General features: G+C 31.7%; 1 pseudogene; it reads right to left on the reverse strand.

Annotated features, from left to right (window-relative positions):
- Positions 1 to 9708: 9708 nt before the first annotated feature.
- On the reverse strand, positions 9709 to 12651 carry LOC100927779 (annotated as a pseudogene).
- Positions 12652 to 15214: the final 2563 nt, after the last annotated feature.

Genomic DNA, 15214 nt, shown 5'->3' on the forward strand with positions numbered 1-15214 from the left:
GCAAATAACTGGGTCAAATGTTCATTTACCTACTTTCAAAGATATAATGATTGCACATTTGAGATTGAAAATAGTAAGATCTTACATGTTTCATACTCATTTCTTCTACTGACCACTTGTTCTGATTTTAGATAATTTCTATAAGAGGAAAAAGCAGGGACATGATTATGGCAGAATAAAACACCCTTCACTCTGCTTGACTTTAAATAAGAGTCAGAGTTGACAACCAATCAAGCAGTAGTAATTCTTCTTCATAGTCAGACAGAGGAATAATGAGATGGGATACCTAGGAAAACTGAGTCAAAAGGATCCAGTCTTAAGGGAAACTTAAGGTTGTCTTCTTAGGTTTTAGTCACTTACTGGGTCTGTATCCTAAGGAAATCATAAGAGAGGGAAATGTGCAAAAATGCTTGTAATAGATCTTTTTATGCTAATAAAGAATTGGAAAATGAATAGATGCCCATTAATTGGGGAATGGTTAAATAAGCTGTGATATATGAAGATAGTGGTATATTATTGTTTTATAAAAAAGATGAACAAGCTTTATTTTAGAAAGACCTGAAAAGATTTACATGTTTGCAAGAGAAACAAGCAGAACCAAGAATACACTGTACATAATAACAGCAAGAATGTGGGATGATCAACTATGAAAGATTTAGTTCTTCTCAGTACTTTGGTGATCTAAGACAATCCCAAGAGACTTTGAATAGAAAATATTATTTGCATCTAGAAAAAAAGAACTCTGGAGATTGAATGTAACTCAACATAAGCCATGTTTACTTCTTTCATTCTCCTCTTTTTTTTTTTTCCCTGTCCCATGATTTTCCCCTGTTGTTCTGGTTTTTCTTGCCCAATATAATTCATAAAGCAATGTGAATTAAAAATAAATAAGTGAATGAAATATTAAAAAATAAAATTTACACTCCCAGATTCTTTGTCTTTCTCCCCACTACTGAGTAGGCATGCAATTTCATATGTTTTATATATATATATATATATATATATATATATATATATATCTTCATGCAAAATATTTTCCATAATTATCTATAAAAGACAACTGAAAAAAACCTTCAAAAACAAAGTAAAAAAAAAATGTATGCTTCAGTCTGTATTTAGATACTAAAGGTTCTTTCCCTAGAGATGAATAACATTTTTCTACATAAGATTTTCAGTGAAATTTTGGATCATTTTATTGATCAGAATAACTAAGTCATTCGCATTTGTTCATTTAAAATATTGCTGTTACTTTGGACAAAGTACATCTCTCACCTGGCAAAAACACAAGGGTGTCTTTCCAGGTTTTTGTGAGACCATGATCCTTGTCATGTCTTATAGCATGAAAATATTCCATCATAATCATATACCAATTTTTTCAGCCATTCTCCAATTGATAGTTGTTGCCTCTATTTCCAAATTTTTGCCCCCAGATCTATTATAAATGTTTGTTTATGTAGATACTTTTTCTTTATTTTTTTAAATTTCTATTGGCATACAGAACTAATAACATTATTGCTAGGTAAAAGAGTATGCATGGTTTTAAATCCCTTTTGGCATAGTTTCAAATTGATCTACAGCATAGATGAATCAATTCACAACTCTACCAACAGTGCATTAATGTCTCATTTTCCCCACATCCTCTCCAACATTTGTCATTTTCTTTTTCTGTTCTATTAGCCAATATGATACATGTGAAGTAGTATTTCCACATTGTTTCAATTTGTATTTCTTCAACCAATAGTGAATTAGAGCATTTATTCATATGGCTATAGATAGGCATGATGATTACATCTGAAAAATGTTCATATCTTTTAATTATTAATTAATTAGGGAATGGTCTTAATTTTTTCTTTTTAATTTGATTGAGTTGTGTAAATGTTTAAGTAGGGAAGCCTTTATCAGAAAAAAAATTGCTTTACTTTTTTTAGTTACTCTGGCTAACTGCACCCCCTTCCTTCCATTTATTCCAATATCTCTCTTTCACTCAAAAGTATTTTGCAATTGTCTATACTCTCTAACAATCTGATCTTTCTTCTCTCATCCATCCTTCTCTTATTCCCTTCCCCTCCTAATTTTCTTGTAGAGTAAGATGACTGTCTATACCCAATTGAGGGTATATGTTCTTCTTGCTTTGAACCAATTCTGATAGGCACTCATATCTAGCTCTTCTCTCCATAGTAAAAGCTTTTACTTGACTCTTTTAGGTGTGAAAATTTACCTCTACTTTTCTCTTTTCCTTTCTCCTAATACATTCCTCTCTCATCCTTTAGTTTTATATTTTTAAAGATATCAACCCTTCATATTCAACTCAATTCTGTGCCCTGTATCTTTCCAATTGCCATTATTAGAAAATTCATATGAGTTTCTCTATAGATATGTAAATAGTTTAACTTTATTTAGTTCTTTATGATTTCCCTTTTCTGTTTACCATTTTATGTTTATGCTTCTCTTGAATCATGTATTTGAAAGTCAAATTTTCTATTCAGCTTTGGTCTTTTCATCAAGAGTGCTTGAAAATCCTCTACCTCAATGAATTTTGATTCTTCCTCTTCCCTGAAAGATAATATTCAGTTTGCCTGGGTACATGTTCTTGATTGTAATTCTAGTTCCTTTTCTCTCCAGAATATTATATTATAATCCAAGTGATCCTTTATGTAGAAGCTCCTAAATATTATGTTCTCTTTACTGTGGTTCCATGATTTTTGTCTTTTTGTTTGGTTGGTTGTGTGTGTGTGTGTGTGTGTGTGTGTGTGTCTTTTTGGCTGCTTGCCATATTTTCTTCTTGACATGTGTGATCAAGAATTTGGCTATAAAATTCCTGGGAGTTTTCATTTGATCTCTTTTAGGAATTTCTATATTTCTTTATTTTTTCTATATTACCCTCTATTTCTAGAGTATTAGGGAAGCTTTCCTTGGTAGTTTCTTGAATGATGATATGTAAGTTCTATTATTTGATCGTGGCTTTCAGATAGTTCAGTAATTTTTTTAAAGTAATCTCTCCTGATTACTTTTGCAGATCAATCATTTTTCCAGTGAGATATTTCACAGTCTTCTATTTTTATCATTCTTTTAAAAATTGTTTCTATATTTTTCATAAATTCATTAGCTTTCATTTGTTCAGTTCTAATCTTTAAGAAATTGTTATCTTCAGTAAAATTTTGTACTCATTTTCTATTTAGTCAATTCTGCTTATGCCTTAAAGGCATTTTTTTTTGGCTTTTAGTATTTCTTTTATTTTTTAGCCTAGTATATTTTTAAGGTAGCATTTTTTTAGTGTTGTGCATGTGTTATTGTGTGTGTGTGTGTGTGTTTAATCAAGCTGTTGACCTGTGTTGCATGATTTTCTTGCATCACTCTCATTTATAATCATAATTTTTAGCCTCTTTTACTTGATTTTTAAAAACTTTTATGTCTTCCATAGTCTGAAACTAAAATCTATTTTTCTTGTTGTTTTTAAACATAAGAGCTTTGACTTTGTTATCTTCTGAATGTATGTTTTGATCTTCCTTGTCACCACAGTAACTAGCTATTGTCAATTTTTTCCTGTCTGACCATTTCCTTTCCTTATTACTTGATTCTTAATTCTTGTTAAAGTAAAGCTCTACTTCCAGAGTAAAGGCCCTACTTTCCCATGCTTCAGGTTTTTATACAGTTGTTTTTACATATACTTCCGAAGACCTGTAATTTTTCAGTTCTTCCAAAGTGGTATGATTTAAGAAAATGCATATTTGCTACTCTTCTGGCCTATGTTCTTATCAATGAGTGACCAAAAGTATTCTTTTAATTTAATTTAATTATTATTATTACTATTTTCCTGGACTGTGCCCTTGATCTGCTACATCCAGAACTCTGACCTGTATACTAGTTTGAGGAAAACAATAAAGTCTTGCCTCAGTATTAACAAAAAAGCTCCCTGTAATGTTGTTTGACCAGCTGTTTGATCATCTTATACTATGTATTGTATATATAGGCTGAGATTTCTGGAAGCAGCTTTTGTCACTGTTGATTGAATGAACCACAAGACTTGGTCTTGGTTTGCTGGGGCCCAGACTGCACTGATACAACCTGTGTTAGAACATAAATTCCATTCTCAACCAGGTACAGCAGACTTTTAATATTAATAGTCTTAGTTGTTTGGGTTGAAAAATTGTTTTTCCCCCTCTTTTGTGGGTTTTACAGCTCTAGACTTTCTTTAGAGTTAAAGTTTAGCCAATACCTTGACTTTACTCCTCTATCTTGATTCTAACTTCTCTTTTTTTTTTTAATGATGTTATTTTCTTCAAGTTTTTTGTGTGTCTCCTTTGCCAAATTCGACTCTTTTAAAAAATATTTTCTTAAAACACTCATTTCTTTCCCCAATGTTCCCTGAACTATTTTGATTTGATTTTTAATATTTTTTAAAACTTGATCAGGACATTTTAAATTTATCTTCAGCCTTTTCATGTAGCTGTATTTGATAGTGCAGTGATCTTTTTAGTTTTTACTTTACTCTCCCCTGTCATCATAGTAACAGTCTATTACAATGTCCTTTGTTACTCTTGCTGTTTGCTCATTTTTCTAATCCATTTTTTAATTTTTTAATTGATGTTTTTCTTACCCTCTGCTCTGAGATCCAGAGGGCACTGTTCCAGCTTTTAAAGGTTTTGTTTTGTTTTTTTTCTTTTGTTGTTGCTGTTGTGGATAGTGGTGGTGGTGGTTGTATGTATGGTGGGTGGGTGTGGATGTATGTGTGTGTGTGTGTGTGTGTGCTAATATTTTCAAAGCTTTTCATGGAGTCTACAAATTTTTAGTTCTTGCAAAATGACATAATCTGCTGAGATATGTCATCACTGCCATCCTGCACTGTGTTCTTCTTTCTTCTTTGTGAGTGACTAAAAGTACCTTTTTTTTTTTTTTTTTTTTTTTCTGCCCTGGACCTGTAACAATGGTCTCACTTCTTGTTAGTGTTTCTTTTCAGCTTCAGGTGAGAACTGATTATGGGCAATCCAACAGAGTACTGCATCCAGTACCAGCAATGGTCCCCTATACTTCCTTCTTCCATTTTTCCTGTCCCCCTTAAATCTACTGCCTAGTAGCTCCAGAAGTTGCTGCTGCTGCTGATTCATTAATTCCTGTAGTCTGCTACTAGATTTTTGTCTTAGAGCCTGTGCTAGTGTGACTTGCATTCTATTCTTACCCTCATAAGACATTTTGCCAGCCTTCTCAGTTATCTTGGGCTGGTTGATTCTGTCTTTCGAAAATTAGTTTCATTCCATTATTTAAAAGTTATTTGGATGGGTTCAAGGGACTCCCTTTCTCTATCGTGCTATCTTAGCTTGATGGAACTTTAAAAGAAGAATTCTTCATTGTCAGCTCAAGGTTGACTACTAAGCCATGAGTTGTAGTCAGTGCTTCCTTGAAGGCAAATATAATGGAAATGAATTACATTGTTCTTTTTAAAATTCTTTTTGACAGGGAGAGAGAATAAAGGTAATATGTAATTTCCATTCAAATAAATCACTCATTTCTTTTTCCCAATGTCTTATATCCACTCAGTCCAATCCTAAAATTCTCACCAAATCATGTTAAAATAGGTTTTGTGTCTATCTGTTCCACACTGTTACTATTATTACCATTCCAGTTTATGTCCCTATAACCTCATTTCTGTCTGGCTGGGGAAAGCAGGATAGATGGGTGGTGATGCAGAGCAATAAGTGAATGGGGGGGGGGAGATTTCATGTAATAAATGTTGTGTAAACATTTATTAGAAGCATGGAGCAATCAATGATTTAACATGGTGTGAAATGATCACGTCTCTACTTTCCAAACAAATTGGATTGCAGTAAGGGGATATTCACAGTCTGCTGCTGGCTTCCTTTCTCATTAAAAAATGCAACAAAAATGTGTGTTTGATCTCATTATAATGAACTGAAGAGAGCAGCCATGTACCAGAATTCCATATGCCTTGAACACTGTGTTTGTGATTCCTCAAGAGGAATATGTGATGTGGAGTTTTATAAATGTTCCCCAAATGACAAAATCAGGAAAACGCAAATATTTGGCTATACATAACTATATCATTTAAATCAATCTAAAATCTGAAACCCTGGAAGTTTAATCAGGGATAATCCATTCTGAGTCAGCCTGTTTTTATTAAAAAAACAGGACTAGTATCGCTACCTGATGAGATTATTATTACTGTTAAAAGATGACTTATATGAGGGTCATTTAAAATTTCCCTCATATTTTGTAGTTTTAAACAGGCTGGTATACACATATATAAAACCACTGGTCAATTGTTCAACATTAGATAAAGAAAAAAATATTTAGGCATCTTTCAATCAGCAAACATTTATTGGCTATTAAGTGGTAGAAATTGAGCAAAGACCTGAATTTAGAAATGTAATATTCCAAAATTGCTTGCTTTTCAAAATCTAACTTGCAGCTAGTGGATGTAATATGTTCACAAATAAGACAATGTTAGACATATATTTAACTGTATACACCAAAAACAGATAAACAGTGATGGAATAGTAATAGCAATGAGAAAGATCAGAAAAGGTCTCTTAAAAGAGCTTGGGAAAAAAGATCAAAGTAAAAATCAGATACTCCTTCCTTTCTGCAGTTATATACTTTGAACTGAAAATCTCCCCTAGAAAAGTAAAAATAAACAATTAAATGGATCAAAAAGCAAAAAACAAAAAAAAAAATTACAACTTGCTTTTAAGAGATAGAAACAATAGTTTTATTCTGATTTTATGCTTCTAGCCATCATATAAACATTACATATTTGCCTGATTTTGTGGGTTACTTTGTCAGACATACGCTATATGTCAGCATAACAATTAATCATGAAGTCTTATTTTTAAAATTACTATGACTATACTTCTAATATGGATGGCAGTATTAAAAGAATGAATATTTGGCTTCTGGCTTATGAAAATTACAAGTGTTAAACATGAGAGAGAGAGAGAGAGAGAGAGAGAGAGAGAGAGAGAGAAAACAACCTTAAAAACAATGTGCCATTATAATACTGAAACAGACTGGAGGACAATTAAGCATTACTATGATTAAGAATGTGTCTTTTGTTTCAAACAAAAGTAATGGGACGTAGAGTAAGTTAAATTCAACATCAAAACCTTATGGAATTAAAACAGCGATATACTACTAAAGAGTTTTAAACTGTGGGAAGAAAAGGTCAGTGTTAAAAATATGGAATACTTGGAAAGAGAAATATAGATGATATTTATAAAGGGAAAATAACAAAATTTTATTACATGTGGCTTTATTGTTGCACACGGATTTAATTCTGGTGCTGTTTTATTTAAAAGATAAATAACAAACTGTGACATTATTAGCATTAATATGTGAAAATTTCATTTTATGTAGCACTTTAATATAAATTGTACCATATGATTTTCACACTAACTTTTTAAAAAAAAGGTTGTTACTACCATTCTTTTCCTGAGGAGATAATTAAGGCCACAATAGTTATTTGAATAGATATGTTGTAGCTATATATCTAGATAATAAGAGAATATCAACATTCGTTTATATTAAAAAGCTTCGTGGAAATTCTCTAAGTTTGTTCATAAGAAGAAAGAGGAAACCAAAAGTTGTAGCATGATCATAAAACAATATTCTGAATATTGTCATGGTGACTATAACATATTAAGACTTAACAGAAGGCTTATATCTTCTATGGAATATTTGTAGAAGGGCTACATAACAACTGGAAAACATGAGGAAGCATTTATAATGTTTAATCTGATTAAATCTAAGTCTCATTGGTGAGATGAGAGATGGTCAGCTTTAACAGTTCAACTCCAGCAGGAAAGGACAGAGGATGAATGTACAGAAAACATTGTATCCAAAAAGAACCTACAGCTTTTAGGTCAAGGTTAAATGGAAAGTATAAATGGCCATGAGAAAATTGATAAAAATAGTATTTGAATGTATAAACAATAGAATGTACACAAAGATTACACATAAAAGTTAAAAGGAAGAAAATTGTCAAAAGAAATTAGTTCCTCAAGTTACCTTTTTAAATACAAACATAAAAAAAAGTGAATTTTTCAATTTGTGTAAATTACTTAATGACCATGTTCTCAGTCTTAGCATATGTGTTAGAAAATAATATAAACTATATTTGGGAATCAAATGATAGGTCTCACTTTCAAATGATAATAGAAGTAATCAATGAAAATTCTATTAGATATATTTCAGAATCTTAAATATTAACAAAATTATAATGTGAATGCTAAAACAAGGTTTGAAGATATTATTAGAGGATTTAAATCTTAAATCTTATACTGGTAAATTTCTTGCAATCAAGGAATATACTCAATATTTCTCCTAAAATATAGTTGTCTGCTAAAATATATGTCAGCTAAAATGCTTGCTGATTGACTAAACATGGAATCCATGTTGGTAATATTCTCACAGTTGAACCACTTGGCAGAGATTATTTTAAGAATATTTGAGAAAGTTTAACATTTGTAGGAAATGATTGAATTTTGTTTTCTAATCCAATTTGCAAGTTTCTTCCACTTCATTAAGGTCAGATCACTAACATTCCTATTTATTATTTTTAAATTTGTTTCCCCCCTGTCAAAGACACTTAGGTGTCCTATTAAAAATAATCACCATGTACAGAAAGATTGTTTTGTTTCACAGCATGTGATCCTGGATTCTTCCCACACACAAAGATATACTCCTTCCTTTTTAGGGAGCAAAAATGGAAACACCAATAAATATTGCCTTAATATATCATTCTTAGGCATTTTCTGTTTGTTTGCATAAAACAATCTTATCACAGTCTCCATCCACTACATAAATATGTTGTATTCAAACCCAGCTTCCCCAATTCTACCATGATATGGTATGATAATACATAATATAGCATATATATGCATATATAATATATATACATATACAAACATCACTATATAAAAACTATATAAATATATGAACGTATAATTGTAACTACATAAAATATGTTTGTGCATATGTATATCTGTGTATCTATTCTCCTATTACTGACTACACTAAATAAGAATATACTTTGGTATTCATTCTTTCCATTAAAATTTTCTCAAGATTTTAGTTGAAATTATGCTTCCCTGTGATCCCCTTGAATTCAAATATTGATAATTCATTTATCTTATTTATCTTTTAATTCCATTAGGATACTTCTTATCAATCATTTTCATTACATTATCTCATATTGTTATTTTTAAAAATTTTATTAATGGTCCGTCCTTAAAAAGTATAGTTTTCTACTTTCTTTTTCCTTTTAACTATATTTAAGTTTCCATTCCACTCCTGGAAGTTCTCACAGTTTTTAGCATAGTTAGTTTTGAGTTTATCTTCATCTTCTTTTAACCTTTAGTATTCCCTATATCAGAATTTCTTATTTTTTCACTCTTTGTCATAATTTTCTGATATATGTTTGAGAACTTCCTTGAGAGCATATCTTTTAATTTGTATTCTTTTCTGCCTCCCTTCTCCCACTCTTTTTTTTTAAGTTTATGCCAGGTTATTATAAAAAAGTATGCATTTTGTTCAGTATTAATATGAAGACATTTCATCAGATTCTAAGTGATCTCTCTTTTATATCATTGTTATTATTATTATTACTATTATTAATTTATATAGGGAGCTGTTGCTGCTGTTGCTGTTGCTGATGATGATTTGAATGGTGACACATCAGTATTTTTCTTCCAGTCATTACTGAAGTCCCAATTTCTCCTTTCAGAAGCTAAAGCTTCTTCTCTTGCTCAGGTTTTTTGTTTGTTTGTTTCTGAGCAAAGTAATCAGCCTAGACAGCAGTTGCTTGGGATTCCAGGATATAGTTCATCTTCTGTACAATCTCATTGATAATAGCAGCTTCTGATTCAGAGATATTTATAGTTCTGATTGCTTAGATAGGTAAATTTAAATTTTGCCTGACTTGGGTTTTTTCCTTCAGCAAGGTTGCAGGTACACAGAAGGCCAGAATCGATTGTAACGGTTTTCTGTTTAATCCACAACTTTGTGCTGGCTTTTTGGTTAATGACAGGGTCTATCTTCACTTTGTCTTAAGATATACTTAGCTGCATATTCCTCATGAATCTGAATTGGTGAATTGGTTGAAAGATCTGTAATGGTGACTGAACTGCATATCCTGGACTGTAGTGGAAGCTCTTCTAAAATGCCTTTCCCCCAGAAGTGTTCTGTCATACAAGGCAGAACTCCCAAGTGCTCTTGCTCTCCAGACCACATTCTAACTCCCTGAGGTCACTGGGCTCATTCTGTTTCTCCAGTCATCAATGAGGACTTCTGCGAGACCTTCCTGTGTTTCAGTGGCTTCTGTAAAATGTCCTTCCTGGTGACCTTCCTATTGTCTACCTGAATAAGGGAGAATCCATGAGCAGCATTTATTCCAACAAAGAGTGATTGGTTGCAAGACCAGGAGATGAATACTTCTCAACCAAGACCAAAGTACTAAAGACAAATTTATGAATGGGCTCATTGGAAACCAGGGGAGAGAGATCTGCATCAACTTCACCATTGTTCTTAGCAATATGGAGACAATTAGAACTTGATGTTATCATAAGTTTGGGTTCTAGTCCTTCACTTGTATACTGCCAGCAGATTAGCCCGATTAGATCATGCAAATTTGCATGTAATGTCACTGCTAGCAGTGGGCTGTAGGCAGTGGTAGATAATTCTGGTTTTGATTGCAGTGATTCCTATGTGACCCTTACCATCAAATTTGGAATACTCAGTAAAAGGATGTGCACTGCTCTGGGCCCAGGGAAAGGAATGATGGCTTCCCCACCCTTGAAGGCTTGATTTTGAAGTTCTTTTTTTCCCCAAACAATTAGCTGAGCTCCTCTGAATAAGAAGTATTTCTTTTTTTCCATGGGACATTCAAGAATTTTTTCTGGTTTTGTCTTTCTTTTCAAAGTTGCTCTAATTTTTGATTGTCTTCTGTGTCAAAGTCCCAATTTGAGGTAATGTCACAGATTTTACATAAACAGCCCTGAGTTTCAATACTTTTTCCTTTTAGGGGCTATCCCCCTGCCTCACACCAAGATCAGATTGGCCCCACAGCCCAACAGCTTGAGTCATAACTCAGAAGTTCAGGCATAGAACTGTGCCCGGGAATGGCATCCTTGGCTTTCCAATGACACCCTGACCCTGACCCCATTCACCCTGGGCAGCCCTCCCATTTTCTTTGGCATATTTTTTATTGTTTTAATATGAAGGTGATGGACTGAGTTTTGTTACAAGCACTAAGAGTCATTGTGCCAAAATACTCTTCTTCATATACCTTTTAATTCACTGATAAGTGTATCATATGGGAGTTAAAAAGAAGAAAAACTTTAATTAGTATGAAGTAAATTTTACTTTTGGAGAAATAATTATTCAAAGTGCTTGCCTCCAAGGTTAGATAAAAATTGATTTGAAATTCTATTTATAATTTATGAAAATTTAAATTTTTAAAGAAAATAATTATCTAATATATATTTAGTAAAAGTCAACAAATTGTATTTATTAGTTCTAATTATTTTTAACAAAGACACTCACACATACCCACACACATACACACCCCCCACCCCCCCATATATATATATATATATATATATATATATATATATATATATATATAAAATCAACAATCCACACAAGTATGCTTTAAGACCCTAACTTGAAAATATGTTTTACTTAGAGAATTTTCTCTATCATGTGGGTTCATTTTTTTTTCCCCCAAGACAGATGAGTCATCACAAAAGACTTAATGGAATATACTGATATTATAAAATATATCCTATTAGAAATCTGAAAAAAAGGCTAATGTTTAGGGAAGCAAACTTTATCTTTATGAATCATTGTAAATAATATCTAAAGTAAATAACTTTTCAAAGTACCTCTTTTATAATGAAGTAATGATTTTTGAAACTATTTCAGTAAAGTCAATAGTATTTAAATTAATACCTGATAACTACTTTTGCCATTCTTAATTGATGGACATCTATTTACTTACTATTTCTGAGCTAATACAAAAAAATGCTAGAAATATTTTCATACTTTGGTAGTTTTCCTCATTATTTGATCTTATTGGAATATACACCTAGCTTTGTTGTCATTGGATCAAAGAATACTCACAGTTTAATAAAGTATGGGACATATTTATAAATTGTTTTCCAGAAAATTGCATTGAAAATTCTACCAAAAATGTGTAAAAATGCCACTGTTCATAAAACCCATCTAATTTTTGTTATTTTCCTTTTATTGTCTATAAGATGAAATTTAGGTAAAACATTTGAATTATTTAATTTTAGTTGCTTCATTAAAAGACATTTAGAAAATTGTTTACATAATAATCTTTCTCTCTCTCTCTCTCTCTCTCTCTCTCTCTCTCTCTCCCTCTCTGTCTCTCTGTCTTTCCCTGTCTCTGTCACTCTCAGTCTCTCTTGCTCTCTCTCTTTCTCTCTCTGTACATGTGTAATATCTTGGCATTTTTCACTTGAGAACTTCCTTTCCATTTATCAATCGGGAAATAGCTTTTAATTATTTAATTTGATTTGATTTCTTATAGATTTTAGAAGTAGGAATGCAGTTCCTTACTCTATGTTCCTCTAAAATGTTTATATCATCACCTTTAATAGCTATATTAGGAATCATTTTGTAATTTATTTTGGTTTTAAATGTAAAATATTCCTCTTTGCCTAATTTTTGTCATATTATTTTCCATTTTTTCCCCTAACATTTTTTGTTAAATATTGAATCTTAATTTCAGTAATTTAAATTGTTGGGTGAATTGGATACTGTACTATGCTAGGTTTATTTGATTCTTTATATTGTGTGCTTTAATCTGTTCCACTGATCAGTTTCCCTATTTTTATGCCAGTACCAAAATCTTTTTCTATTTATTAGTTTAAAGTATATTATGAGACTTAATAATGATAGAACTCTTTTCCCATCTACTTTTTACAGATTTTTCTTGGGGCAGTTAGGTGGCTCAGTGGATAGAACACCAGCCCTGAAGTCCACCAGGATGAGTTCAAATCTGACCTCAGACACTTAACACTTCCTAGCTGTGTGACCCCAGGCAAGTCACTTGACCCCAATTGCCTCAGCAAAAAGAAAAAAAACAAAGATTTTTCTTAACATTCTTTGTTCTTTCAAGTAAATTTGATAATAATTTTATCTTTCTATAAAATAACTCATCCATATTTTGATAGGCATTGACTAAGTACATTAACTGAATTATTATTTCAAATTGACTTCCTCTTTCAATATCTTTTGTTGTTGTCGGCTGATGATTTCTGCAGATTAAATCTGTAACTTTGCTCAAATTATTTATTCATTACAACAGCCCTGGGAAATAATTAATATCCATATATTTGATGAAACAACTCGAAGGGGGTTTATTGACTTTTTTTAGGTAACATGGTTAGTGTCTGAGGTCAGATCTTCCTAACTCTTGACTCTATGTGCTGTATCACCTTTTTTTTTTTTTTTTTCATTTAATAGCCTTTTATTTACAGGTTATATGCATGGGTAACTTTACAGCATTAACAACTGCCAAACCTCTTGTTCCAATTTTTCACCTCTTACCCCCCACCCCTTCCCCCAGATGGCAGGATGACCAGTAGATGTTAAATACATTAAAATATAAATTAGATACACAATAAGTATACATGACCAAACCGTTATTTTGCTGTACAAAAAGAATCAGACTCTGAAATATTGTACAATTAGCTTGTGAAGGAAATAAAAAATGCAGGTGTGCATAAATATAGGGATTGGGAATTCAATGTAATGGTTTTTAGTCATCTCCCAGAGTTCTTTCTCTGGGCGTAGCTGGTTCAGTTCATTACTGCTCCATTGGAAATGATTTGGTTGATCTCGTTGCTGAGGATGGCCAGGTCCATCAGAACTGATCATCATATAGTATTGTTGTTGAAGTATTTAATGATCTCCTGGTCTTGCTCATTTCACTCAGCCTGTATCACCTTTCTTGAAATCTTTTCTATATGATATCTAGACTTTCCTTGTTATGGTCTTCAACCTAGTCAAAAATTTACATTAGTTCCCCTTTTCTCTTTTTGGTAGATAAGTTGTTTTTGAAGTATGATACTTTGTATTTCCTTTTGGAAATTTTTCAGTTTTTTGATATTATTTTAATATATCTGTTTGTACCATGTAATAGTTAACTAACGTTTGATCCATTCTAATATTCAGGGAATGTGTTACTTGGGTAAAGTTTTGTATCTCATACACCAAACTACCAACTGTCTTTCCAAGTCTTTTGTCTTTTTTTCTCTCTCTCTTTTTAACTTGATTATACTATAATATTTTCATGTTACATATTAAATCATTTTAACTGTATCCTTTTTTTTTTTTTTAGAAATTTCAACTGATGTGGCTAAAGTATATTTTACATGTAGTTTTGCTTATACTTTTAATTATTATTATTATTTTAAAATTGAATGAGGACCAGACTCTGTGCATGACTGGTAATATTGGCATGACCTTCTATGATACTGAGCTGTATTAACTGTGATCCTATTACAGTTATTCTTAAGCTATTATATCCTGCTTTTTTGGACAGATGCATCTGTGATGCCTTCTCTGTGTGATAAGAATAATAGGTCTCAATTTATAATCTATCCTTTTTACCAGAGAAACATTGCTAGGATACTTTTTTCTGATTCTGAGGTTGAATTCCAGGGATTTTATTTTAAACAGAAACTTTGAAGTTATCTGAAATCTGCATTAGTTTTAAAAAAAATCTCACATTTAAGTAAATTTTAGAGGAAATTCAAAATGTAAGTCCATTCAAGCAATCAGATTCTCACTAAAAAAAATATGTATGTGTTAAGATTTGGTATAATATTTAAATAAGCATAAATTATCTACTATTCCCTTTATTTCTGGTGTTGTTTCATGAAAGTAGCCATGAGTTAACTTAAAATAGACTTCCCCCATATACCTTACCACAACCAGTGAGGATTTACTTCACTAAGGGTCAATATGGAAGTTATCAAGCATGGAGAATGCATTCATAGTTTTTATCAATACAACAGTTAATAATTAATATCAATGTAAAAGAAAAAAATGAAATATAAGAGAGTATGTGATCCAATAGATAGACTATTGAGACTTTGAAATACGAAAACCTGGATTCAAGTTCTGCATTAACTAGTTGGATAATGGTGCACAAGCTTTCAAGTGGCAGACA

Source organism: Sarcophilus harrisii, chromosome 4, assembly GCF_902635505.1.
Source record: "Sarcophilus harrisii chromosome 4, mSarHar1.11, whole genome shotgun sequence".
Lineage (NCBI taxonomy): Eukaryota > Metazoa > Chordata > Mammalia > Dasyuromorphia > Dasyuridae > Sarcophilus > Sarcophilus harrisii.